Below are 27,015 nucleotides of genomic sequence, written 5' to 3' on the forward strand. Positions count from 1 at the left end.
TGCTGCCATCGGTGCATGAGCTCACTGTCCTCCCCGTCTGGGATATCTCTTCCTTGTTTTCTCCCTAGAAGATTTCTACCAGCACGTACAGACCCAGCTCCAGGGCATTTCTGTAAAACACAGGGGTCTGACACACCTGCATCATGCATCTGTATGACACGGCTTCCACACAGTCGTTGCCTTCACGTATCTGCGTACCTGGCTCCCTGGCCTGACTGCAAACTCCTTAGTGCACCTACCCGTTTATGGGACTACGGGGCCTAACACAGGAGTCGGTGTGTAGTAGATACTCAAATGTTTGCTGACTTGACTAGAGTGTACACACGGCTTTTCTCTTTGACAACAGAACACGGTTTTTAACCTCTGCCTGCCCTGATGTTCTTAGTAATAGTGCTACATGCACAGCAGGTGAGGAATGAAGGCAGTTACAGAGGTAAACGCCAGTTGACCGAAGGGGTTAAAAGTGATGGTTATTAAGCAGGCGTGGGGCAGAGTACTTTTGCTTTTCATTATAGGTCTTTCTGGAGTATTTGCTTTTGTAACCATGTTCGTGTTTCTTTGATAAACATAATAAATACAAGGCTCTTTGTTGGTTATGAACAGTCTATTGATAATGTCTACAAGCTGCAAACTGTATTTTCTGTATATTTGAAAGGACAGGTCATGTTCTGAGGGCTTAACTCCAATCGGGCTGCATAATCAGCATGTGCCAACAACTGGTGGGGGGGGAGGTAAGCCTGCTGTGCTGGGGCACCTGCAGGGGCACCTGGCCAGCAAAGCCCGGCACCGAGAACCACTAGGCAGCCCTGTAGAGAGAACAAGGCATTTGCTTCAACACGTGTGTCTACATATAGAGATTATTTTTATCGTTGTGTCCACACATGTGTGTAGGGTATTAAAAGAAAAACCCTAAGAACACACTTCAAGAAAATGTGATTTTATTTCTTCTAATCCCTGCCATGGGCACAGTGTGGCTGGGAGCAAGCCTGTGAAAGTTCTGCCAGTTCATAAAAACCAGATTTTTAATACAGTAGGCTAGAGATTTCACTCACTCACTCACTCACTCACTCACTCACTCACTCACAAACATTTGGTTAAAGGAATGTGGGCCAGAATGCCGGACATGATAGTGCAGAAAGGGGGAGGCCGAGATTTCTACTGAGGACAGTCGTGCACCAGAGTAAGGGACCCAAACATCAAGGTGCACAGCAATGGATAGCAACAGACTGAAGGGGCACATTAGCCAGCGTGGACCCCAAACGGATTCTTTCAAAGGCCGGAGACAAAGATACATCAATCTTTGCTAAAAACATCCGATGACTGTGTGGTACAAAGACGTATTTTGCTCTGGTATGTAATTTCCTTGGTACTTAACTATAAAAGTGTATCAGAATTGAATTCGAGTGCTCTTTCTAAATGGGAGCTGAGTCACAGGTACCTCAATGCTGTGTCTGCAGTCTAATGTGGGTGACTCACATCTGTAAAATTCTGAGAGAAAGTACCAACCGACCCGTTGCTGAGTCATCTTTTGCATGGATGCTGGGTTCATGAGCTCTGTAAACTATAATGAGTGATCTAGCCTTTTACCATCTCTTTATTCTTTTCTAAACAGTACAAATTACATCTCTAAAAATAACTTCATCTATGCAAGTGAGTCACTTCGACCTGACAAGCTTCCACAAGTTACCCAGCTAAATTGTAATATTTACTTGCGAAGGGACAAATCTTACTGTCATATTAGCCCCATTTTTTCTTTCTTTTTTTTTTTTTTAAGATCAAAATTTGGTAGACTTAGGGAAGGAAGGAGGGTTTCATCAAATGTTTTAAAGAAAATATGGTTTGCTCTTAACCTTCGACGTGGGCAGGGGTTTGAGGTGGAGGGGGGAAGGAATTCTTTGGAAGCTATTTCTAACAGCTTATAAAAACAAAAGTTTTAATATTTCAGGTTAAAGATTAATCGAAGACTCTGCACTTTTCTCTTAGTGAGGGGTGCTGTTGACTGTTGAGAGAGAAGTATTAGTGATCTTATTTACCTTAAAATCCCGAACTGTGAATTTATGACATTTCTGACGAAAGTACAGCCACGCTAATAAACGCATACGTATTCAACATTAATTTTTACTGTCGCAGTGGCTGATTTCCCTCACCACGCCCTGGATTCTCTAGCTATGTAACTCAGCTTTGGTCTCCACCCATCTGCTGGGTGGCTGTCCAACCCTCAGGCCTGCCTGCTGGTCTTCGGCTTGCCTTTCTGGGCCTGGTGTTGCCAGCCCTCCCCAGCCCTGCCCCAGGCCTGTCCCAGTTAGGCAGTAAGTACAATGACTTCAACCAGAGGCAGGAGCCAGTTACCTGCGTGGAGCTCATGCCTTCATAAATTAGGCAGCAATACTGAAATGTCAAAGCACTGTTTATCTACATGCCGGCTGAAGCCAGAGAAGACTGGAAGGGTTTCTCATCAGTGTTGGTCAGGAATGGAATTACTGAAAGCTCTAGGCCTAGAAAGTTCCCAGAGCTATTTCAGCTTCTCCTTTAAGAAATCAGACCACGTGGCCTCAGTCCCTTGACCCCATAAATAACAGCTCCCAGGGAATGGAGGTGCTTTAGAAGAGAAAGATGAAATCACTGGTCCATTTGAAAAGTCCCCAGGAAATGGCCTGCTAAGCCCACTGCCTGGCTCCGACCAGGGCAGAGGCTGAGTCACCTACATCCCTCCCGACTCCGGATCAGGGGGCCAGCTGGAGTCATCCTGACTCTGCTCTTCCCCCTGGTGAGTGGCCAGCCCCGCAGAGGGCCCACTGAGGCCTGTCTGCTCCGGTCACTCCTGCTAGGTCTTCACTAATTCGGCCTCAGTCCCGGCCCGGCTGAGACCTGACCACAACCTGCAGGAGCTCTCCTTCGCCTCCACACCACCTATGGGCTCTGCTACACCCTGGCTCCTCTCTAGGACACAGTGCCCCTTGTCTTCCTTTCACCCCGCAAAACTGATGTTACTTAACCTGAGGCTCTCTTCTCTCATGTGAAACGGGGTGAATAACCACTGCCTTCCAGGGTAGTGATGATGAAGAGTGACCCTGGAAGTGAAAGTGTGCCACAGGCTGCGAGCGTGCTCTGACTACCAGGTCCCTGCCTCCACCTCTGCCCCCTCAGCCTCAGCACACAGCCGCTGAGCCCTACCACATGCCTAATACCTTGAGGGGCACTGGGCACAACTGCATCACAATGTAAAACATCACTTAGGTGTAGTCTTGGGCCTTGGCAAGAAAATTAACTAGAATAATAAAGCAAATACATGTGACAATTACAGAATCATCCTAGAAAATATATGTTAAAGTCTCATAATTATATTATTTGGATCTAAGATGGGGGTGATCGGTTTAGAGAGAAAACTTGGGACAGTCTTTAAGAGGTGGTGCAAGATGGGGCACCTGGGTGGTTCAGTCAGTTGAGCGTCCGACTCTTGATTTTGGCTCAGGTCGTGACCTCACGGTTTGTGAGTTCGAGCCCTGTATCAGACTCTGCTGACAGCACGGAGCCTGCTTGGGATTCTGTCTCCCTCTCTCTTCTGCCCCTCCCCTGCTTGCTATCTATCTCTCAAAATAAATAAAAATAAACTTAGAAAAAATTATTTTTTAAAAAAGAAATGGTGTAAGAAAGACATGGAGGTCAAGGAGAGACCACAAAAAGGGACAACAAACAGGCCAAGGCTGAGGGAAGAGAAAGTCTGATGGACAAAGGGAGCCTGTCTACTGGAGAGACTAGCGGGTGCATCTGAGCAGAGAAAAAACAAAACGGAAGTGGTATTTCAATATGATAACTTGGTGGCAGGGTGCGAGGGCAAGAGACAAACCAGCTGGCCAATGAAACAGTCCTGGCGTGGAGTGGTTATATAATCTAGGGTGGGGGCATGGGAGTGGCAAACACAGGGATAAATAACCCCTTACATTTTTATAGCAATGATGGTTTCTAATTTGCACCCATGTGATTTAATCCTCACAAAATCCCTGTGAAGTGTGGGATAAGCACCAATCCCATTTCACAGATGCAGAACAGTGTGGGGGCCAGTATGTGGTGAATGTGGAAACGCAAGCCAGATTTTCTGGCTGTGAGGTGGGTTCCTTCCACTATCCCTGCAGCTGTCAAGCAAGACTAGCTGTGCCTCAGACTTTCCAAGGAAGCTGTTTTTAAAATACAACAGAGTTCAGGGGCACCGGGCAGGGGGTGGGGAGGGGGTGTGGGGCTCAATCGGTTAAACGTCCAACTCTTAATTTCGGCTCAGGTCATGATCTCAGGGTTTGTTGAGATTGAGCCTGGGGTCGGGCTCTGTGATGACAGCAAGGAACCTGCTTGGGTTCTTGGGGTTCTCTCTCCACCCCCCTCTCTGCCCCTCCCCTGCTCTCTCTCTCTCAAAATAAATAAATAAACAACACCAAAAAAAAAAAAATACACAAGTTCAGCAACCATGCCCCTCCCTCTAATTCTGACGCAATAACGGAGAGGGGCTGGGAGAAGAGAAAGGCAGGGAGGTGTGGAGACGGCAGACCTTTTCAAGGTTCTGGAGGGGTTTGGATGCAGGGTCAGGGCTGGAACCACAGGCTACACTGTGCTGCATTACGTGGGGCCCAAGTGGACAAAGGGGGTAAAAGAGAAGGAGAAATCACACACCAGTCCATGGTTTGGAGCCTCAGTTCACACGTCTGGTTCTTCCATTAAAAGCTGGGTGAAGCAGATGTTCAATCCCGGGAATCTGGTGAAAACCGTCTCCTACACTGGGGTGTCGTATCAGCTATCTTTTATCTTCGCCAGCCAGAGTAAAAGAAGTTTTGCGGCATTCCAGGAGACCGTGCTGAGAGCAGTCGCTGTGAAGATGACTTCCTGTGCTGGGGACCAGTGCTCTCCCCGCTTGGAGTGGGCATGGGTGCTGCTGGGCCTTCCTGGTCTCCCGTCTCCAAAGCTCTTATTACTCCACGTGCTGCCTCAGCCATGCTGGTCCCCGCTTCGTGCGTCTTTGTGAAGCCTTCTCCAAGCTTCCTCAGAACCTTCTTCAGTGTTCCACAGAACTTGGCAGTCTCATCACTGCGGGCTTTCTTGGTCTCACAGACTTCGGCACTAGACAGCGAGCAACTTGACGGCAGGCACCACGGAGTACCATTTTGGACTCCCAAGTCTGAGAGGCTCAGTACCTATTTGTTTACTCTGTGTGGTGGCCACTGAATCTGAACCAAACTGAATAAACCTCTGTCCGAGTCGCAGCTTTTTATAACCCCTAACCATCCTCTGGACTAAAAGTAAACTTCTATCAAGCCACACCTTCACTTGACTATTCTGACTTACACTGAGGCCAGAATCCTGGAGTTGAGCCCAGTCAGCTTTCCCCTGATCTCTGAGCCTTTGCCTAAGCAATAGTTCACCTCTTTATTATGTGGGGTTCACGCTCTACTCCACTTTCCTCCCCAAAGCTACAAGTTTTAAAAGATTTTGCCTTAACGGCCGTTTCCCCAGGAGATATCCACATGACTAAACCAAGGTGACACAATTCTAGACCAAAGCAAAAATTTTAGTATTTCATTTAGCTTGTACGATTTTATCAGGGACAAAAGTTTGATTTCTATTAAGCTTTGTGATTTACAGCTCTGAGCACAGTTCGGTCATAGACCTCCATTGCCGCTTTTGTGAAAAGTAAACTGGACCAACCATTAGAAAGAATCTCTTGGTCTCCTGCTCATCACACGACACCCTTCCTTCAAAGTAGAATCTTGAAACCTCCACATGTTTTCCCAAAAGAATGCTCCCAATTCTGCCTTCTCTTCCCCTCTTAAAATATATTTGTACCTATGCTTTCTGTACACTCTCTGCACACATGCCTACTGAAAGTTAATGCCTTTAACGATAGGAATCACCTCCACATCTACCATGTTCTTAGAACAGGAGGAGCGATCATCTAAGATTATTAAATGTTACCGATTAACATAAATGTCATAAGCTATGGGTAATCACCAAGCCCGAGCACACATTTGTGAAGCTTGAAAACCCATTTCAAACCTGCCATTTTCAAAGTGACAAGCAGAATCTTCCAGTATTACATTTTTTAGGTAACCTACAAGGTTGGCTGTTTCCCTTGCAACCAGTGGCCCCAGAAAGGAGAGATTTGGGGTGACACGTGCTTTTTGTATTTATCTACAATCTTTTCCAATACCATAGCGTTGTTTCAGTTTCAATATGTTAGTGGAATTCTTGCCGTAAGGGCATGGACATTTACCATACTACCCAAAGTGATCTAGAAATTCAGTGCAATTCCTATCAAAATCACAATGGCACTCTTCACAGAAATGTTTTAAAATCCTAAAATTCATATGAAACCACAGAAGACCCTGAACAGTTGAAGCAATCTTAAGCCAGAAGAACAAAGCTGGGGGCATCACACATCCTGATTTCAAAATATATTACAAAGCTCTAGTAATCAAAATAGTATGGTACTGACATAAAAACAGACACATGGACCAATGGAACAGAACAGAGAGCCTAGAAATAAATCCACCCATTTACAGTCAACTGGTCCTCGACAAGGTTACCAACAACATACAACGAGGAAAGGCCAGTCTCTTTAATAAATGCTGCTGGGAAAACTGGACATCCACATGCAGAAGAACGAAATTGGACTTTTATCAAATCGTACACAAAAATCAACTCAAAATGGATTAAAGACCTGAATGTATGACCAGAAAACTGTAAAACTGCTACAAGAAAACATAAGGGAAAATCTTCCTGACACTGGTCTGGGCAATATTTTTAGATGTGACACCAAAAGCACAGGTAACTAAAGAAAAAATAGACAAGTGGGATTGTATCAGAAAATTAAAAACAGAACTACCACAGGATCCAGCAATCTCACCTCTGCGGATATATGCAAAGGAAATGAAAGCAGTACCTTGAAGAGGGGTCTGTCTGCACCCCCATGTTCACTGTAGCATCATTCACATTGGCCAAGACAGACAATCTAAATATCTGTTAATAGGTGAATGGATCAAGAAAATTTAGTGTATATATATATATACATATACATATACACACACACACACACACACACACACACACACACACACACACACACACACACACTGGAATATTATTCAGCCTTCGAAAAGAAGGAAATCCTGCCATTTGTGACTAAATGAATGAGCCCAGAGGACACTAGGCTACCTGAAATAAGTCAGATATGGAAAGACAAATACTGCGTGATCTTATATGAGGAATCTAAAAGAGTCAAACTCGTTAGAGGCAGAAAGTAGAATGGTGGTTGCCAGGGACTAGGGTGGGGAGGGTAGGAAATAGGGAGATGCTGGCCAAAGAGCACAAATCTTCAGTTATGCAAGATAAATAAGTTCTGGAGATCTAATGTACAGCATGGTGATTACAGTTAACAAAACTATATACTTGAAACCTGCCAGAAGAGTCCATCTTGTGTTCTCACCACACACACACACACACACACACACACACACACACACAGAAAAAAATGGTAACTGTGGTGTGATGAGTATGTGATCAATTAGCTTGCTTGTGATTTCACAGTGCATATGTATATCTAAACATCAAGTTGTACACCTTAAATATAGCTGACCCCTGAACAACATGGGTTCGAACTGTGTGAATTCACTTATACGCAGATTTTTTTCAATAAATACAGTATAGTACTGCAAATGTACTTTCTCTTATGATTTTCTTAATAACATTTTCTTTTTCTAGCTTAATTTATTATAAGAATACAGTATACAATACATAAAACATACTAAATATGTTAATTGTTTATAATGTCAATAAGGCTTCTGCTCAACAGTAGGCTATTCATTGTTAAGTTCTGGAGGAGTCAAAAGTTCTGTGTGGATTTTTGACCATAGGGGGGGTCAGCACCACTGACCCAACATGGCTCAAGGGTCCAATGTATATGAAACTTTAAATATTCAATTATAGCTCAACCAAGCTGGAAGAAGGGCAGGACATTTAAGAGGCTTGTTTCCTTCACGGTGTATTGACAGGTTGATCTCTCTTTCTTTGAAAAAGGAAACCAGAGGGGTGCCTGGGTGGCTCAGTCGGTTGAGTGTCTGACTTCAGCTCAGGTCATGATCTGACAGTTCATGAGTTCGAGCCCCGCGTTAGGCTCTGTGCCAACAGCTTGGAACCTGGAGCCTGCTTTGGATTCTATGTCTCCCTCTCTCTCTCTGCCCCTTCCCCAGTCATGCTCTGTCTCTCTCAAAAATAAATAAATCTTAAAAAAAATTTTTTTTGATTGGTAAAGAAAGAAAGAAAGAAAGAAAGAAAGAAAGAAAGAAAGAAAACCAGGAACTATCTGAGGTCACATCACTGCATTTGGAAGGACGGCTATCCCCATGGGGCCCATGTCACGAGAGGAGGAGGTCATGCTGGGGCACTGCCTGGGTAGGGGAGACCTTGAAAGAACGATCTTCCGGATGCAGCAGGAAGTGGCCCCGGTGGCAGGTGGTGGCTCTGGTCCAGCTTGAGGCCCAACCAAATTAAACACATGCAACCACCTTGCGTTTACAAAAGGTTAGGTGATGGGTGATGGGTGAAAACTCTAAGCCCCTGGGTCTGTGTTCTTCTGAACAATTCTATACATGTGAAGCAGCCTCCTTTCATCTCAAACACTATCAGACAAGTTAAGCACTTCACTGCAACCCGGCTGTAGATGGTCATCTTCTATCCTTCCCATCTTTCAACTGGAAAAGCCAAATAAGATGTTCTCCATCCTTTTTTGCACCCGAGGCTCTGGAACATAATATGTGTACGTTGAGCCCATATTCGTGCACCCTCTGCACAACAGACTCCCACATCCCAGGGAAACAGGGCAACATCACATCACTGTAAGAATCAAGGGGGCGCCTGTGTAGCTCAGTCAGTTAAGGATCCAGCTCGTGGTTTCGGCTCAGATCATGATCTCACCGTCCGTGAGTTCAAACCCTGCACAGGGCTCAGCACTGACAGCGCCTAACCTGCTTGGGATTCTCTCTCTCTCTCTCTCTCTCTCTCTGCCCCTTCCCCATGCTCTCTCTCTCACAAAAGAAATAAACTTTAAAAAATTCTTTTCAATGAATCAAGAAATAATAGCATTTTATCATTGTGAAAAATAAAGCAAGGAAGGAAGGCAGAGCAGAAAGGGCTCAGAGTTTGAACACTTGGGACTCACTGAAATCATTCTGCATTTATCACCGGTGGGATCTTAGGCAGGTTACTGCCTCTCTGCTCTCTACTTTCCCATCTGTAGAATGGCAATCATGATTTTTATCTGGTAGGATTGTAAGGAATACATGAGATAATACAAATAAACCGTCTAGTGCAGTGATTATCTCACAGTGAGTGTTCCACAAATGACAATGACTAGTGTTGATTTGAATTGAGGGCCCAGACACTTTCTCTTCCACAGAAACAGCAGAAGGTATCAACAGACTGAAGGAATAATCATGCCATCTGGGTGGACAGCGGGTTGACTCTTTGTTCAGGAGTAGAAGGCAAAGGTGGTTTAGGTACAAGGAAATACACAACCGACAGCAGTAGTGGCCAAGAGCCCCTCCACGGCACAAGGGCCACAAAGCAGGTGCCACACACCACCTCCTAAAGGGCTTGTTCTTCGGTCTGGCCCTTTCTTAGAGACTTTAATGTTAATGTCTAGAACAGCAGGGTATATTGATGATCTTCTCATTTTAAGCTCCATAGGGGAGGGACCACATCTTATTCACGTCCCCGATATAGTGGATGGTCCAAGACGAGGGTTCAATAGTTTTTAATGGAATTAAAATACTGGGCTGAACCCTGTTTTCCAGGGACCGAGTAATGGGAAATAGTATACTTACTACATATAATGCCAAAGCAACATTCCTTCCAGCATTCTGTAATACGTACACTTAGCCAAGTACTGCTAAGTACTCTCAGGCTCTGCTAGAGCTTCTAATGTGCTCTTCCTGTAACAAAATGACAACACAAAGAACAAAATCCAAAATATCTCAAGATTCTTTTTATCGGGCAGCCCAGGTTTGTTTTTAATCTTTCCATAGCCTGTGTTCACATCTGTGGCCTCCCGTTCGTGGGCTCTGGAGCTATAAATCTAAAAGAAGACAGATAAGGCAGAAACCTTGTTAAACACACTCCCCACCAAGACGACAAACATTCAAACAGGAGTGGCCCGCCTTTATCTGGTCACCACCCAGGTTTGAGTCTGTTGCCCTTCTACAAAGGATTTGCTGTCTGAGAAGTGAACATTTTGCCCGGGAGACCAAAAGTCACTCCCCAGTCAGGTATTTCCCAAAGGAGCTGTACTATGTGTTCCAGAGTGCGGCTCTTTGGGTTGCTATAAAACGCCTTGATCTTGATCTAGGGTTGGACAGATGGGTTTTTTTTTGATAACCTCCGTCCATTTCCCTGGAAATGCAGGTATGTTTCCATATACTGACTCCTTCCAGGTGGAGAGAACACAGGATCCCGTCCAGAAAGCAGAGACTGCAAAGGCGAAATGTTCAGAAGAAGAGAAGTGGGAGAGAAAACAACAACCCAGAGGACTGTTCCGGATTGATTATTTACAGACTGTTTGACAGCAGCCAGATAAGGGGTGGATCCTGGCTGGCAACTATTACTGTGGTGCTTCCTTTAGGTCTCTCATTTTAAGATAAAGAAGAGGTGGCATGTTTATTAAGTACTTTGGTTGCCCTGGAAGTTGAGTATGTACCTGTGGCGATAAATGTATGGCAATGACTCCTGCTTGTTACAAGCCTCAGCTTTTGTTTGCTGAAATGCTGGACCTGGTCACATCTTTGTAGGTCTGGGATACTTTTAAAGGAACGGTATTTAGTACATTTAGATACACAAAACTTGCCCTTTGTGGGGAAGGATCAAGGTATAACTTTGCAGGATTTCTCTGCGGGGAGTTATCTCCACAGGAGACATCAAGTCACATTACTCACTGACAAGTATGAAGACCACGGAGTCAGTGGGCGAGCGTGACTGATTTAGTGGGAACTGCAGGGGAAATCCACGAAAACTGCAGGAGAGCAAGACGGGTTCTGAGCTGGGCGCCGGGGATCCTCATGGTGATGGGGATGTTCTGCATCTTGACAGTGCCAATGTGAATATCCTGGTTGTTGCTACTGTGCTAAGGTTGTTCAAGATGTCGCCACTGGAGGAAACTGGGTAGCAGGGACACAGGATCTCTCCGTATTATTTGTTACACTGATGCGTGACTATACAATTATCTCAGAACAAGTGTTGAGAAACCATGAAAGACTATGTGGTAGATATGGAGAAGCATAAACAGAACTAGGGAAGGCGGTTTCTCCCTTGTTTTGGAAAACAGGAAAGTGGCGTAAGGCATAGAGGACGGCCCCAGACCCAGACGTGTGACCCAACGCAGACCCTTTACCCTTACCTTCCTCACTTTAAAAACAAGGATAATACTTGCCCTCCCAACTCCATGAGGTTTCGGGAGACTCAAATTAAAGGAGACGATAAATGAGAAAATACTTTGAAATATTGTGAAGTCTTATACTGGATATTGAAGAGACATTTCTAATAACAACTGGGGAGTGACAGAGGCATTATATAAATCCCACCTAAATTTACAATAGCTGGAAAGCTGTACCTTCTCAGCCTTTGTGTTAACTCAGTAACCATGATTGAGGGGAGGTTAGGAATTGCACATCCGTGGCAACAAGACATCAAAATTTCTTGTTTTAGGTGCAGATAAGGTGTGGCATGTGCTTCTTTTCATGTAAGACGGAGGAAAATTAAGAATATATTCTTATATTTATTTTATCCACCTGAAGAAACTCTGAAAGGCTGAATTGAAAAACTAACAAAAGTGACAAGAATATGTCACACACCTGAAATGACTTTAACACTGTATGTCAATTATACTTCAAAAAGAAGTGATAACAAGAGAAATGGATTGAGCAGGGGTGAAAGAGATTTTTTTCACAGTGAGCATGTTTTTAAAAATTAGGTGAATATACTGCCTATTCAAACAATAAAATACAAAATTTTAAAAGGAGGGGGTGCCTGGGTGGCTCAGTTGGTTTGTGGGTTTGGGCCCCGTGTCAGGCTCTGTGCTGACAGCTCAGAGCCTGGAGCCCGCTTCAGATCCTGTGTCTCCCTCGCTCTCCGCCCCTCCCCCGCTAGCTCTCTATCTCTCTGTCTCTCTCAAAAATAAACATTAAAAAAAATTTTAAAGGGAAGATTCTTAGGGAGAGTCCCTCTATTTTGTGTGTGGGAGGGACACTTTTGGTTTTTGTCGAAGCCTTAGTAGTTCCAGGAGTGTTAGGGTGGCTGAGTGTTATCACTGAAGGGTGTGTGTATGTGCGTGTGTGCAAGAACAAGCCTGCACATGCTTGAAAATTTTGGCCAAGCCCTACCTGCTTCCTGTTCTCCCAAACTGGAAATACCCAAGGATCGTGGAAGGTGAATCACCACAGCAGCTACCCCCTGCTTTCCAATTGTGTGTCCCTTGGCTCACTTTAAGAACCACCAATTTAATTATATTATTACCTTACATGGGGAGATTGAAGCGGACCAAACTCACTGGACAGGACAAAATGGGGTCCGAAATAGACACTGAGGTCTTCACTCCCACTTCTGCACTATAGCCACTGGCCAGTACTGCCTTGGTTCCTACATGGCTTAAAAAAACTAACGTTCTCAAGGTACCAAAGTGAAATCTGGGTTGTTTCGAAGTACTCTGTAGTTGTTAAAATCATCACATTTAGAAAACTGCAATCAAGAAGCCACTCTTTCTGACTGTGTTGGTTTTCTGCAGCCCCCATGATCTCTGGAATAATGGAAACAGTGAATGATGCTGGAGTAAACGGTCTCTGAACGTTACAGCATACAGTCTCTTTTTGTTTACTCTCTGTGGAGTCCACGGAGTCTGCGATCTTAGGCTGTTCATCTCCCAGAATAATGGGTCTTTTGAAGTATTCTGTCCTCTTGGGTGGAGGCCAGCTGAGCATGTTTTCATCTTCTTGTAAATACAGTGTTCAAGTGCTTCCCATCAAATAGGTTCTACCTTCTCATTGACCGACTGTGGTGGAACAGTCTGAACTGAGGGTTCTGGCCCACTCTATTCTTCCGACATAAAACAAAGGCTATGCACCATTTGGAGATGCTTTGTTCAGACCACAGTTCATTTCTGAGGTCTCAATCAAACAAGAGCTTAAGGATAAACTTTGCAAATTCTTTTTAATTTGTCTGACACAGAAGACAGTTTACAATACATGTGAGGTTTCCAAGCTGCAGCCAAATGAAAAATAGGAAATTTAAGCATAGCTAAAGAGATTTTTTTTTTAAAGACAATGTTCACTGGGAAAAGCCTCCTGGAATCTGAGTACACTAGACTGTAAGTTTCTTTAGAAAAAGAACATGTCCCATTCGGCCCTATATCTTTAGTATTCAGCATGGCGCCTGGCACAAAGAATATGCTTAAACGCTCATTGGAGTCAAATGCACCTGTCACCTGGGAGTACATAAAAAGGCAAACCCCATTCCTACAAATGTTCAGGACTATAAAGCTGAATGAGACTCTGCATCTAACTTGAAAGGCTAACTGGGAAAATGCAAGGAACTAAATTTGTCTCTTCACTGGGAAACAAACCGAGTGGGAACAATGGTTTAGGTCAGAAATTGCAGGGGTTGTTTAAAAAGTGAGTGTTAGTTACCTGGCCTCAATCACACTCAGATTCCTTTCTGCAATTATCTTCACTAGGCTCACCTGTATGCAAAGTTTGCTGATTGCTGGCAGGCACTATGGTTTCCCTGGAGACAGGGAATCCTAATCCACCTTTTCAACACCCCGGAGAGCTCAAAAGACTCAGAGTACAAAGAGACAGATTCACAGCCGGGCACATCAGAAGTAACACCGGGAGAACCCTGTAGGACCTCGTGTGCAGAAAGGAACTAGGAATTAGGATCCCTCCCCATCAGGTAGACTGGTCGTATGCATATCTAGGGTCTTCTAATTGTTTTAGAAAACGCAATATAGTGTCCCACCATTTCCCCACTTCTTTCAAATCATGGCATCATCAGAGAAATGGTGTGATGTTTTGGCACGCTGGGAAAAATGCGTGAGGCCAGCAGAGGTTGCCCACATGGGATCCAGCTTCCATAAGAACTACAGTGATTAGTAGCCTCTTCCCAAGCCAGTGGTGTGCCCCAGCACGTAGACTGGGAAGCTCTAGTGAACTGCTGAGAATGAGAGTTTGGAATGAAAAGGTCTTCCTTCCAATGCTGTTTCCTTCAACTACTAGCTATGGGACACCTGGCAACTAGTTTCCTTTAGTGTAAAATAGGGATCTGTTTTATAGGGCGGCTGAAAGAATTCTATGGGATTATGAATGTACTTAACACAGTAATTTGCACACAGTGATCACTCAGCAAATAATACATTCAACAATGGCATTACTATTATTATTGTTACCTATTATTAGAGGTCACTTCTTATCACCAGTAACCTCTGATTGACAATGAGTTAGAGAAAAACACCAGGTTGACTGAGACTGACGAAAGTCTGCCAATAAGATGCCTGCCTACAAATGAATTGTGTCTTTTTTTTATTGTGGTAAAGTATACAGTAACATAAAAATTACTATTTAAACCATTTTTAAGTGTACAGTTGAGAAGTATTAAGTACATTCCTTTGTTGTGCAACCATCACCATCATCTATCTCCAGAACTGTCTCATCTTCCCAAACGGAAACTCTGTCCCCATGAACCAACAATTCCCCACTCCTTGTCTCCTCAGCCCCTAGTCACCTCTATTCTACTTTCTGTCTCTATGAATTTCACTACTCTAGGTACCTCAAATACGTGGAATCACACAGTATTTGTCCTTTTATGACGTGTTTTGACATTCCCTTTGCCCTCACCTGACTGAAGGCAATGGCTTAACTTTAGCCAAGGGTCATTCTCAGTCCAGAAGCCCAAAAGCCTCTTTCAGGACATCCTAGGTCAGGCCATGTCAAGAATCTGAACCATATTTATGGGAGGAAAACTGTATCAATAAGGTCCAAGTTCCAAACCAGATCCTGTCCACCGTGAAGCATGACTGAATCCTTTCGTTAAAGGTTCAGTTGGGCCAAATAGTTCTGAATCATCTGAACTGGGGATGGCTGGGGGTTTGTACAGACTCCAGGAATAGACTCCAGGCCAATAAGCTGTTTGATGACAGCCTCTACCACACATTTGTTTTGTGTGAATGTTCACTCATTCTTCGCTTAGATTTCCATTGGCTCATAAAACTCAACATATCCCAAACTGGGCTCAACATTTCCAAATCTGTTCCTCCTAATGTAGTCCCTACTTCAAATGATTGCATCATTAGCAGTCTGGATGTCTAATCAACAAACCTGGGAATCATCCTAATTTTCCTTAGACCTTCACTTTGGTTGGGATCAATCACTAAATTTTGCCAGTTCCACTTCCAAAGTATTTCTTGAAACAGTTCCTTTCCCTCCATCCCTGTTATGGTTGTTCTCATTCAGGTCTAATCATCTTTTGCCTAAAATATCTTTTTAGGTGTCCTGGCCCCCATTCCAAATCATCTTCAACATAATACCAAAATAGTCCCTTTCTTTAAAAAGCAAATTATGCCACTTCTCTACTGAGCACACTTCAATTAACTCCTAGCTATCCTCAGGAGAGAGTCCATATTCATTAGCCTGGTATACAACTCTCTGAGTTCTGGTCTCTGACTGCCTCTAACTCAATCTCTCACAACTCCCCAGGATCCAATACACATTTGAGAAATTCTAAACGGCTTACTGCTCCTCGCTCTGTTTCTCCCCTCAGTGCATTTGTTGATGAGAGCCCCTTGCCTGAAATGCTCTTGCAGCCCTCCTGTGCTACTGGGCTGGGTGCCCCTTCTCTGTGTTCCCATAACACCTGGTGGTTGCCTAGCATTACATTTGAAATGTTGCATTGTTGTTTTTCTATGTTCATCTTCCTTAATAGACTGTGAGGCATTTTAGAGTGGGTGGCATTCATCTTGTTATCCCTTGAGTCTTGACTGCCTCAACCAGAGCAGGTACTCAACATATGGTACGTGAAGAATTAAATCAACAAATTATTGCATAGGTCAGATCTGGAGGCCACTGGAAGGAAGGAAGGAAGGAAAGAAGGAAAAGAGGGAGGGAGGGAGGGAGGAAGGAAGGAAGGAAGGAAGGAAGGGAGGGAGGGAGGAAGGAAGGGGGGGTAGGAAGGAAATACATGTTGGAAAGGAAGAAGTAAAACCGTTTTTATTTGCAGATGACATGATCATGTAAATAAAAATTCTAAGAAATCCACTAAAGGTCAATATGCAAAAATCAGTGGTATTTCTATATACTAACAATAAACAAGTAGAAAATGAAAAATTTTAAAAGAACTCCATTCATAATAGCTTAAAATATACTTAGGAATTAATTTAACAAGAGATGTATAAGACCTGTATACTGAAAACTATAAAACACTGCTATGGGAAACTAAAGAAGATCTAAATAAATGAGAACCTAAAACATGTTCATGAATCGGGGGATTCAATATTTCTAACATGGCAATTCCCTCCAAATTAAGTCACAGTTTGAATGCAATCTTAATCAAGTTTTTAGTGAAAATAATTGACAACCTAATTAAAATGTATATGGAAAGGCAAAGGACCTAAACAGAGAAAACAATTCCAAATAAATATTCGTAAGATTAAAGGACTTATACTCTCTGAATTCAAGACTTACTATAAAGTGAAGGCACAGACATGCAGATCAATGGAGCAGAGTATAGGTACAGAAACAGATCTACACTTATATGTTCAGCTGATTTTTGACAAAGGTGCCAAGGTAATTCAAAGAGGAAAGGATAGATAGTCTTTTCAACAAATGGTGCAGGAACAAATGGATATTAGCATAGAAAAAATATATAAACCATTATATATTACCTTACCTCACACCATACACAAAAATACCTCCCTTACCTCACACCATACACAAAAATTAACTTGAAATGGACCAGAGACCTACATTTAAGAGCTAAAACTATGAACGTACAGAAGAAAACAATGTAGAAATTCTTCCTGAACTAGATTAGGCAAAAATATCTCAAGCAAGACACTAAAAGTACAGCCTGCAAGAATGCAAAGTGGTGCAGCCACTGTGGAAAACATTATGGAGTTTCCTCAGAAAATTAAAAACAGAATTATCATATGATCCAACAATTCCACTATTGGTATTTACCCAAAGAATACGGAAACACTAATTCAAAAAGATATATGCACCCCTATGTTTACTGCAGTATTATTTACAATAGCCAAATTATGGAAGCAGCCCAAGTGCCCATCGATAGATGAATGGATAAAGATGTAACACACACACACACACACACACACACTGGAATACTACTCAGCCATAAAAAAGAATGAAATCTTGCCATGTGTAACAACATGGATGGATCTAGAGTATATAATGCTAAGTGAAATAAGTCAGTCAGAGAAAGATAAATACCATATGATTTCATTCATATGTGGAATTAAGAAAACAAAAAAGAAACAAACCAATAAACAGACTCTTAAAGTATAAGTTACCAGATGGGAGATGGGTTGGGGGGGGGGGGGTGGGATGAGTGAAACAGGTGCAGGGTATTAAGAGTACACTTATCACGATGAGCACTGAGTAATGTACAGAATTGTTGAATCACTGTATTATACACCTGAAACTAATATAACATGATATGTTAACTATACTGAAATTAAAAATTTGTTAAAAAGTACATCCATAAATAAAAAAGTGACAAAATGAACTTCATCAAAATTAAAACTTTTTGCTCTTTGGAAAAAAACAGTTGAGAAAATGAAAAGGCAAGCCACAGGCTGGAAAAAAAATGTGTAGAGCATATAAGTGACAAAGGGCTGGCATCTAATATGTATAAAGAATTCATGACTCAAATAGAAGATAACAACCCATTTAAAATCAGGAAAAAGACTTGAACAGACATTTCACAAAATAACTTACTTGGCAAATAAGCACATGAAAAGGTGGTGCCCAACATCACTAATCATGAGTGATGTTGAGCCATAGTTTCATTGTCCATTAAAACCACAATGAGATAATACTACGTACCTAACAATGGCTGAAATTAAAAGGATTGATAATGGCAAGGGCTGGAGAGGATGTGGAAGAACCAGAACTCTCATATGTTGTTAGTGAGAATGTAACAAGTTACCGCCCTCTGAAAAGCAATATAGGACTACAAAACTGAGTTAAACACATATTTACTATATGATCCAGTATTCTTTTTACCCAAGAGAAACAAAATATTATGTCCACACAAAGACTTGCACTTAAATTATGTTCATAGGAATATTCTTTTTTTTTAACGTTGATTTTTTTTTTGAGAGAGAGAGAGAGAGAGAGAGAGAGAGAGAGAGAGAACATGAGCAGGGGGAGGGGCAGAGAGAGAGGGAGAAGAGAAACCCGAGCAGGCTCCACACAGCACAGAGCCTGATGTGGGGCTCAATCTCATGAAGTACGAGATTGTGACCTGAGCCAAAAATCAAGAGTTGGACCCTCAACTGACTGAGCCGGAAGCATTATTCTTACTGGCCAGAAACCGGAAACACATAAAATGTCCACTGCATGGTAAATGGGTAAATAGTAGAATGGGAAAATGGAATACTACTCAGCAATAAACAAGAATGAAGTACCGGCACATGCACAACATGGATGGATCTCAAAAACATTACGTTAAGTGAAAGCGGTCAAATACAACTTGATTCCATTTTTATGAACTCTATACATTCTATGAAAGAATAAGCTACAGTAACAGAAAATGGTCAGTGACTACCTGGGGCTGAAGGTCAATAGGGGGGATCCGCTGCAAAGACGTTTTAAAGATGAAAAACTTTTTAGGGTGATGAAAAATGTGTCACGTCCTGACTGTGGTGCTAGTTCTGCGTCTGTATGTGGTTGCCAAAATTTATTATTCACTTAATAAGGGTGAGTTCTACTGTAAGTTATAGTAAAGTTATAGTAAGTGATACCTCAGAAAAGACAGGGAAAAAATGTCTCATGGACTTATGAGAGTTGAACTTGTGTTTATCAGGGAGCATATAATATGCAAAAGACAGGTCATTAATCCTTAAATCTGAGCACTGTTTTCCGGTATTTTCCTTATGTTGAACAGTTCTTCAGGCCAGCGTTCACACATATTGCTGCAAAAGTATTTCCCTTGCCTAGGAGTCTTAGAATTCAGCCATTCAAACATAGGAAAAATACTTAATTGGATTGCAGAAACCTGGCTTCTAGTCCTGTTCTCCCCTGACGTTACGCATGGCTGAGGGTGAGGTCCTCAGACACATCTGAGCTCTGTAACACGGAGTTTTCCGAGATTCTCAGTCAGAGATCTGTACACCTCCCTTCACCTCCCACTCCGCAAGGTCTTGGATCGAATTTGGGTATCTGGGAACTTGCACAGGAAGAATGTGGATCTCTACACTCACTGCCTTGAACTGAAACTTAGCGTTTCCTCCAGTTAGGAATGCAGATAACAATCTACAGCAGTATTAGCAGTACCTTGCCTTTGTTGTCATAAGACATTGCAGATACTTTTATATCACATGGCAGGTGTTGCCCAGATCTTAAAGTGTTCTTCAATGCTCATCACTATTTCCCTATTACACTATTTCCCTATTCCCACTATTACAAGGTTTATTAGATTTGCCACTGGATATTGTTATTTAAGGTTGTTATCAAAGAAGCTCATATTCTGTGTCATACGGTTTTAAGTGTATGATTAAATCACTTTTAATGACTTGATAATATTTTTTAATAGAATCAGCTTCCTTTGCAGTACTATATATTTTATTTTATACATTTTAAAACACTGTTTGAAGAATGGATCCACAGGGTTTTTCAAAGGGGTCTTTGGCACAAAAATGTTAAAAGTCCCTTCCTGGGCTAGATGATCTCTAACCATTCGTTCTAGTGCTAAGAATTCTATTCAAAACTGACAGAGAGACTCAATGACTCATATTCTAAATGCGATAATTAAAAGCACTTTGAAACGAAGGTGATAGGCAAACGTCAAGACCTTATCTTCTACAGGCCCATGGGTGAAGTGATGTTTTAATAATTTCACTCTGTATTTTCTTAGCTAAATTATGGGGAAAGAAAATGGGTGGTGATATCCATTATTTGGGTCCACATCTCTTCTTTTCCAGGGATTTTCAAGATTCATGGGTCCTGACTTATTTGGATTCTAATTTGAACAAACCAATTGGAAAAGAAAAAAAAAACATATATGAGACAAATGGGGAAATTTGAACACAGACTGTTATTAGATGATATTAAACAACATTATAATTTGTTACTGTATTGTAACATTCTAATATTGTTGTTTTGGATACATCTTTTCAAAACTCCTGGGGCACCTGGGTGGCTCAGTTGGGCATCTGACTCGATTTAGGCTCAGGTCATGACCTCACGGTTCGTGAGTTCAAGCCCTGCATCGGGCTGTGTGCTGACAGTGAGGAGCCTGCGTGGTATTCTCTCTCCCTCTCTCTCTCTGCCCCTCCCCTGCTTGTACTCTCTCTGTCTCTCCAAAAATAAATAAATAAACTTAAAAAACAATTTTTAAAAAATCCTTACCTGTTCGAGATACACACTGAGGCATTTATAGGTGAAATGATATTTCACATTTGCTTCAAAATATTCCAGAAAAAATTTTAAATTAAATTAAAAAGGAGGAAGGGGTCAATGAAACAAGATAGACAAAGATGCAACATGGGTGATGGGCACATAGGGGTTTATGATATTTTTCTATTTTTGTGTTTGAAATTTTTTTAATGTTGATTTTTGAGAGAGAGAGAGTGTGTGTGTGTGGGTGTGTGTGTGAGCAGGGGAGGAACAGAGAGAGAGGGAGACACAGAATCTGAAGCAGGATCCAGGCTCTGAGCTATCAGCACACAGATGTGAGGCCTGAACTCAGAAACTGCAAGATCATGACCTGAGCCAAAGTCGGATGCTTAACTGACTGAGCCACCCAGGTGCCCCTGTGTTTGAAATTTTTGTAATAAAAAGTTTTTTTTAAGTTTATTTATTTATTTTGAGAGAGACAGAGACAGCATGAGTGGGGGAGGGCAGAGAGAGAGGGAGACAGAGAACCCTAAGCAGGCTCAGCGCTGCCAGCGCAGAGCCCGACGTGGGGCTCGAACTTAAAAACCTGTGGGATCATGACCTGAGCTGAAACCAAGAGTCAGAAGTTTAATTGACTGAGCCACCCAGGTGCCCCAAAAGTGTTTTTTAAAAGAAGATTCATAAGCCATCAGGATAAATCCTGGCCACAGAAATGTTTGGATTGTACTCTGTTTAAAAAAAGAAACAAAAATCCTGCAAAGGAGCATGGAGTTCCTATCACTCCTTCTTGTCTTAGAACCTGAGCTGCTCTCCTACTTCCAGTGCCCATTTGGCTCCAACCTTGTAGGTTTGCATTTGCAGGACTTTGTATAATCAGCCATTATAACTGACCACATTAACTATATCTAAAAGCAGGTTAAATCTAGTCTTTGATAGCCAATAGCCGGTTAATTCTTTAATTAACTCATTAGTTATGTCTTTCTATAGCCACAGAGTGAAACCCTACTCAAGCCGGCATGTTTGCGCCACTGGCCAGGGGCTTATAGCTGGGCAAACTGTCATCACCACTGAGGAGCGACACCAGCTTGCTGCCTTGCTGCCTTCAGATCGGTACTGTCTTTGGTGCGATGTCCACTGTCTACCCGTATCTCCCCATGCCTGGGTGAACACTTCTGTTCCTGGAGCTTACAGGTTCTCTGGGAAGCTCCAAAAGCTTTCAAAATTCAACACATACTTGGGGATACTGCCAACCAATCATCTGAAATAGTACAGTAATGCAGTCTAGCACGTGGGCTCTGGAATCAATGCCTGGATTTCAAACCCTAGCTCTGTCACAGTGAGTGTATTTACTCCTTCTGTGCCACAGTTTTGTCATTTGTAAAATGCAGTAATACTTGTAATTATCCTCAGAACAGTGTTATGTGGATTAAGCCACATAATACCATACATGCAAAACACTGAGAGAAGTGTCTGGAGCATGGTACATGCTCAACACTTGCTAACTGTTATTACTGTAAATATTATCTTTAACAACAGCAAAAGTTTTACCCCCAAAATAATGCCCCTGTTTCACCAATGTCAGTAATACTTTAAAATTAATTCTAAGAAAAGATGATACTGAGCTGGATCAATACTCTAAAAGTTATTCTTTGTAAACCACTTCCTTTCACTGAGTTACATGCCTTCTTGGGTTACCATGTGTTCATTTCAAAGCAGCTGCATACAATTTTAAGTCAAAATCACTGAATTTTAATGCCCTTTCTCCGACTGGATAAACTCACCTTAGCAATTACTTTAATCCAACAATTACAACTGAGAGGACTCACACAATATATATGAGAGAGAATAGGGAAAGAAATCACCGCATGGTGATCGTGCATCCGATTTCAACCTCCTTCCTTACGAGAAGTCCTTCAAGGTCATTAAAAAGGAGTCACATAAATCCAAGGTATTAGAATGAAAAGGATATACCCAAGAATATTTTAAATTAATGAAATAAATGCTCAAACCAGAGCCAGAAATTACAGAAAAAGACTTTTCTAGAAAGTAGACTCTGAAGATGAAACCGGACTTTCAATTTGAATCAAAATGGTGACAGTGGTCGCTAAAGTTCTAGAGTTTTCAGGTTGTAAACTGTGAACAGGGTGTGCTTCTGTATATAATCAAAAGATGAAAACCGCTTTACCCACCAGAGCTAACCACTTTCAAGGAAGTCCGGGAAAAAAATTAACCAAAATGTTTAAAGTATCTGAAGGACCAATAGTTCTCTTAATCAAAGCAAAAAGGCATTTAGAAAGTAGATTTTCTTTTATCTTTTTCCATATTCTTTTATCTCTTTGAACAATAGAGAACTGATTAATTTTACTTTTTATTCATAATCAATTTTAGCTCCTGCTACTTTGATAGCTATCATTCCTACTAGAAATGAGAAAATTAAGCCACAAATCTTCATAGATGCCTCATCTGAAGTAATCATATTAATTCTAAAATAATATTACACTTTCTCTAGATTCACTGTGAAATGAATTCTAACACTGAAATGAATTCTAACATTGTGGTTCCAATTTTAATCACTTCAGTGATTCTGATTTGTTCTTTAAATCTATTTATTTATATAACAATGTGACTTATATCCAAAAAGTAAGCAAGTTTTGAAAAACCGCACGATGTTGGTTTTTACCGAATTAGCAGCCATCTCGCTTGTCGCTATAAAGACACGATGTTGATTCTGTGGCGAGGACATGAGCCCACCCCACTTTATCAAGGAACTAGTCTTTCCCGACCGGCCTAACACCACCTTCCCTCAGTCTCTTTTGCAGCCCCCTGCTTTGTTCCGTTATATCACTTGTCAGCATTTGAAATTTATACAGTTGATAGTTTTAGTTCTTTATTGTCTGTCTCTCTCACCAGACTTGATTAGGGAGGGTCTCTCTCTTTTTCTACATCTCTCTCTTACGTATAAAACGTATGAAGCTCTCTCCCTGCCCGCTCTTTGTGCCTGGCATATGGTAGGCACACTCACAAGCTAGTTGTCTTAAAAAGATACGCCACCGTGATTCACCATTATCTGACCTCCTTTCTCATCAACCAGACCAGGGGTTGCAAACATTTTTGGTACAGGGTCAACGAGTCAGTATTTTAGGCTTTACCACCTCTGTTGCCTATTCTTTCTCCTCCCACTTCCAATAACTCTTTAAAAACACAAAAACCACTTTTAGCTTAGGGCCGTATGAAAACAGGCTGAGGGTGGGATTTGGCCTGCAGGGTAGTGTTTGCCAACTCTTATGCCAGGCTCTAAGTGTCTTCAGAGCAAGCCTGAGTCATGGACCCATTTCTGTCCCCTGGGACCTATCATAGTCCTAAGCACATACAGGTTCTCAATAAACCCAGAACTCAGTTGCATTGGGTTAAAGTGATTAGGTCAGGGCAGAGAAGATAAAAAATTAAATGGAACAGCCCAAATGGTCAGATTTAGAGCAACAGATATTTTGCCACGGAGACCTGGCTTGCGGTCCAGGCCGGATGACTCAAAGGGTCGCTTACCAAGGATTTAGGGGTAATGAGAAAAGACAGCTTCTCATACGATCACACGCTCCCTCGCTTGCCTTGGGAGTCACAGACCTCAATACCCGCCACTTCCGAGCAGCGATCCTGCTACCGTGGGCTGGTGCCTCCTCTCGTATCTACTTAGAGTACCACTGCCTGGGACCATGAAGAAGAGCTGATGTTTTTCCCAGTGGTTGCTTTTATTCTGTGTTACCGTGCTTTGCTGTCTGGTTCTCTTGTCACCCAGCATTCTCAGAAGGTGCTGGCTTAAAGGTGACATGTCCCTCCAGAGCTCGGCAAACACAGAATTACCTCCGTAACCACTACAGATAATTCTCACATGTTGGCTGGGAAACCTTCCTGAACACAATTTTTGGATGGGAGCACTCCCTGATTCTTGCATGGTTCCAAGTCTTGCAGTATGTTGATAATGGATGAAGGAGGGAAAGAAAGAAGGAAGAAGTGGACAAAAACTCTCCACAGCCATGATCATGGCCCCGTCCCCACTCCTGAAACCGTCAGAAAGCTGGGAGGTTGCAGAGGCTCCTGAGAGAACCCAGAATATGTACAATGTTTTCCCCGAGGACATTCTTGCTTCCGCACACTCTAGCAAAGTGTGAGGTCAGAGCCGCCTGCCTCGAGAGAGAAGCGCCTCTTTCCTCTGGCATCCAAAATGCTCAGAATTATTACCAGCACCTGCCCTAGTGACCGAGTTCTTCCCGGGCCTGGGAAAGGGGGAGAAAGGAAGGAGAGCAGGGATGTTATCCGGTGTCCTGCCAGGTGCTCACTCTCCATGGAGCAGCGGGGCCAGCCATGGAAGACTGGCTCCATCCCCAGGCACTTCCCTCCTTGTTCATGTTCTTGAGATCTCAGAATAATTCACTGCCATGTTCTTTCAGGAAGTCTCTGCCACCCTGTATTCGCTTCCCTGTCTTCACGGAAAGAAACAAGGGAACAAGTGGCCCCTTGGGTGCTGTAACCAAGCAGGCAGACACTGAAAAAAGGTGAGTGTCAGATGCTTAACTGCGTGACAGAACAAAACACATTGTCCAACCAAGCTTCACTTTAATGCAGCAAGTCCTACGTTTGTTTTAGACACAAGAAAGCAGCAGAAGGGTGAGAATAATATAGGTAAAGGCAGGCTGCGTGTTGATGATGGAGCAGGAAATAGCATCTAGCCCCATGATTCACAGACGAGGTCATATCCACCAAGGAGCCACGAGTGCAGGCAGTAATGCTAAGAGACAAGGGGCAAGCAGCCTGGGGAGGAAGAGAGTAACGGCCTGAGGAAAACACTCCGGAAAAAGTAAATTAAACGAATCCCAAAGCCCTAGTAGCTGTTGTAAAGAGTGACTGTGGGTTCTACATTTCTGAAGAAGAGAACCACAACTAAGTGGAAACGTGACTCTGGGACTTCATGTTGCACATCTGACTTGGAAAAGCGAAGACAGGAAGGTGGAGAAGGAGCTGTAAGAAACACCGGACCCGTGGTACCAGGGGAAATATTCTTTGGGGGACAGACCTTCCAAAGGAACAGGAACCGCTCTAACACCACGTGTACCGATGAGGGAGGGCAGGAGCTGGCAGGTGAGTTCTCCCTCAGCCCCGTGCAGCCCTCCTGCTCGCCGCCACCAGAAGAGTCATTGTTGAGTCGCATGCGGAAGACACAGGTGAGAATGAACAATGGCAAGAGTATCTTTTGTACCTTCATATCTGATAGGATCTGACATCAAGATTTTGGGAAGTAGAATCATGGCTGGAAAACCGAAATAAGTTTCATTTAAAGAGCTGAGATTTCATGCCACTGCGGTTGAGCATTCCTCTAATTTCACGTTTGCAATTATCCTTCTGTGCGTCCCTCCTTCTGTGTCCTTTTCTCACAGCCACTCTGGGTGGCTTTCTGACTGTCACCACCACCATTCGAGGCAGGGTACAGGCCCCCTCTTGCTGGGCTGGGCTAGGGGAACTGCGCCAACCAAATCACCCAGGCACCTGTCCAGGGTCATGAGAGACGAACCAAGAATGTAACCAGGATCTGGGGTCGGGTTACCAGGCTAGAAGCAGACTCGCTGGGATCAAGATGGTGTGCAAAGTGAATGTGGCAAATAGGAAATGGGATCTCACAAGGGAATTAGGACTCAGAATGAAAAAAACAAAACAGCAACACATAAGATGAGAATCAAAAGTGGTGGCTGGAAGAACCAGTAGGGCCACGTGAGATGACCAGCAGAGAGGAGGTTGCCAGGAGGCCTTGACTGTGAGGCTTCCTCTTCCACCTGGCCCTGTATTACGGGTTAAGCTCCATATGCGAATGTCTCCACAGGACTTAACAACCAGATCCCCAGGGTACATATGAGGAAATGAAAGCAGAGGGAGGCTCGTCCCAGTGATCTGAACATCATGTAACTAGTTGGAGGAACACCCAAGATTAAAATCTCTTTTTATCTGTGCATAGAATGAATACACTGCGATATGCTTGCATTCCTCAGGTGCATGTAAAGAGATGATCCCAATGCAGGACTAGCTACAGAGTAGAAGCCCAATGTGAAGCACTTCATGAAGAGGTGTTTATCATTGGGAAACACCTCAAAATCAGAGCCAAGGCCCAGTTATCTCTGTGCAGATTATACCATGGTATTCGAGGCTTTCTGTCTCTGTCTCTTACTGTCTGTTGGTGTGAAATGGGGTAAGACAAAGGAATTTAAAAACTATTTTTTAGTCTAAGCAAATCGCAACCAAGAATGTCCGTCTGCTGGGGAAACAAAAATCCCCAAGTCAATGGCTTTATACTGTCTGAGGGCCTGGTTAAATAGGGCCAAGG

General features: G+C 42.9%; 1 protein-coding gene across 6 annotated transcripts in view; it reads right to left on the reverse strand.

Annotated features, from left to right (window-relative positions):
- The window catches only part of BABAM2 (BRISC and BRCA1 A complex member 2), a 393,896-nt gene that overhangs the window by 51,487 nt on the left and 315,394 nt on the right, over positions 1-27,015 (reverse strand). The window lies entirely within an intron of this gene.

This window comes from Panthera leo, chromosome A3, assembly GCF_018350215.1.
Source record: "Panthera leo isolate Ple1 chromosome A3, P.leo_Ple1_pat1.1, whole genome shotgun sequence".
NCBI lineage: Eukaryota > Metazoa > Chordata > Mammalia > Carnivora > Felidae > Panthera > Panthera leo.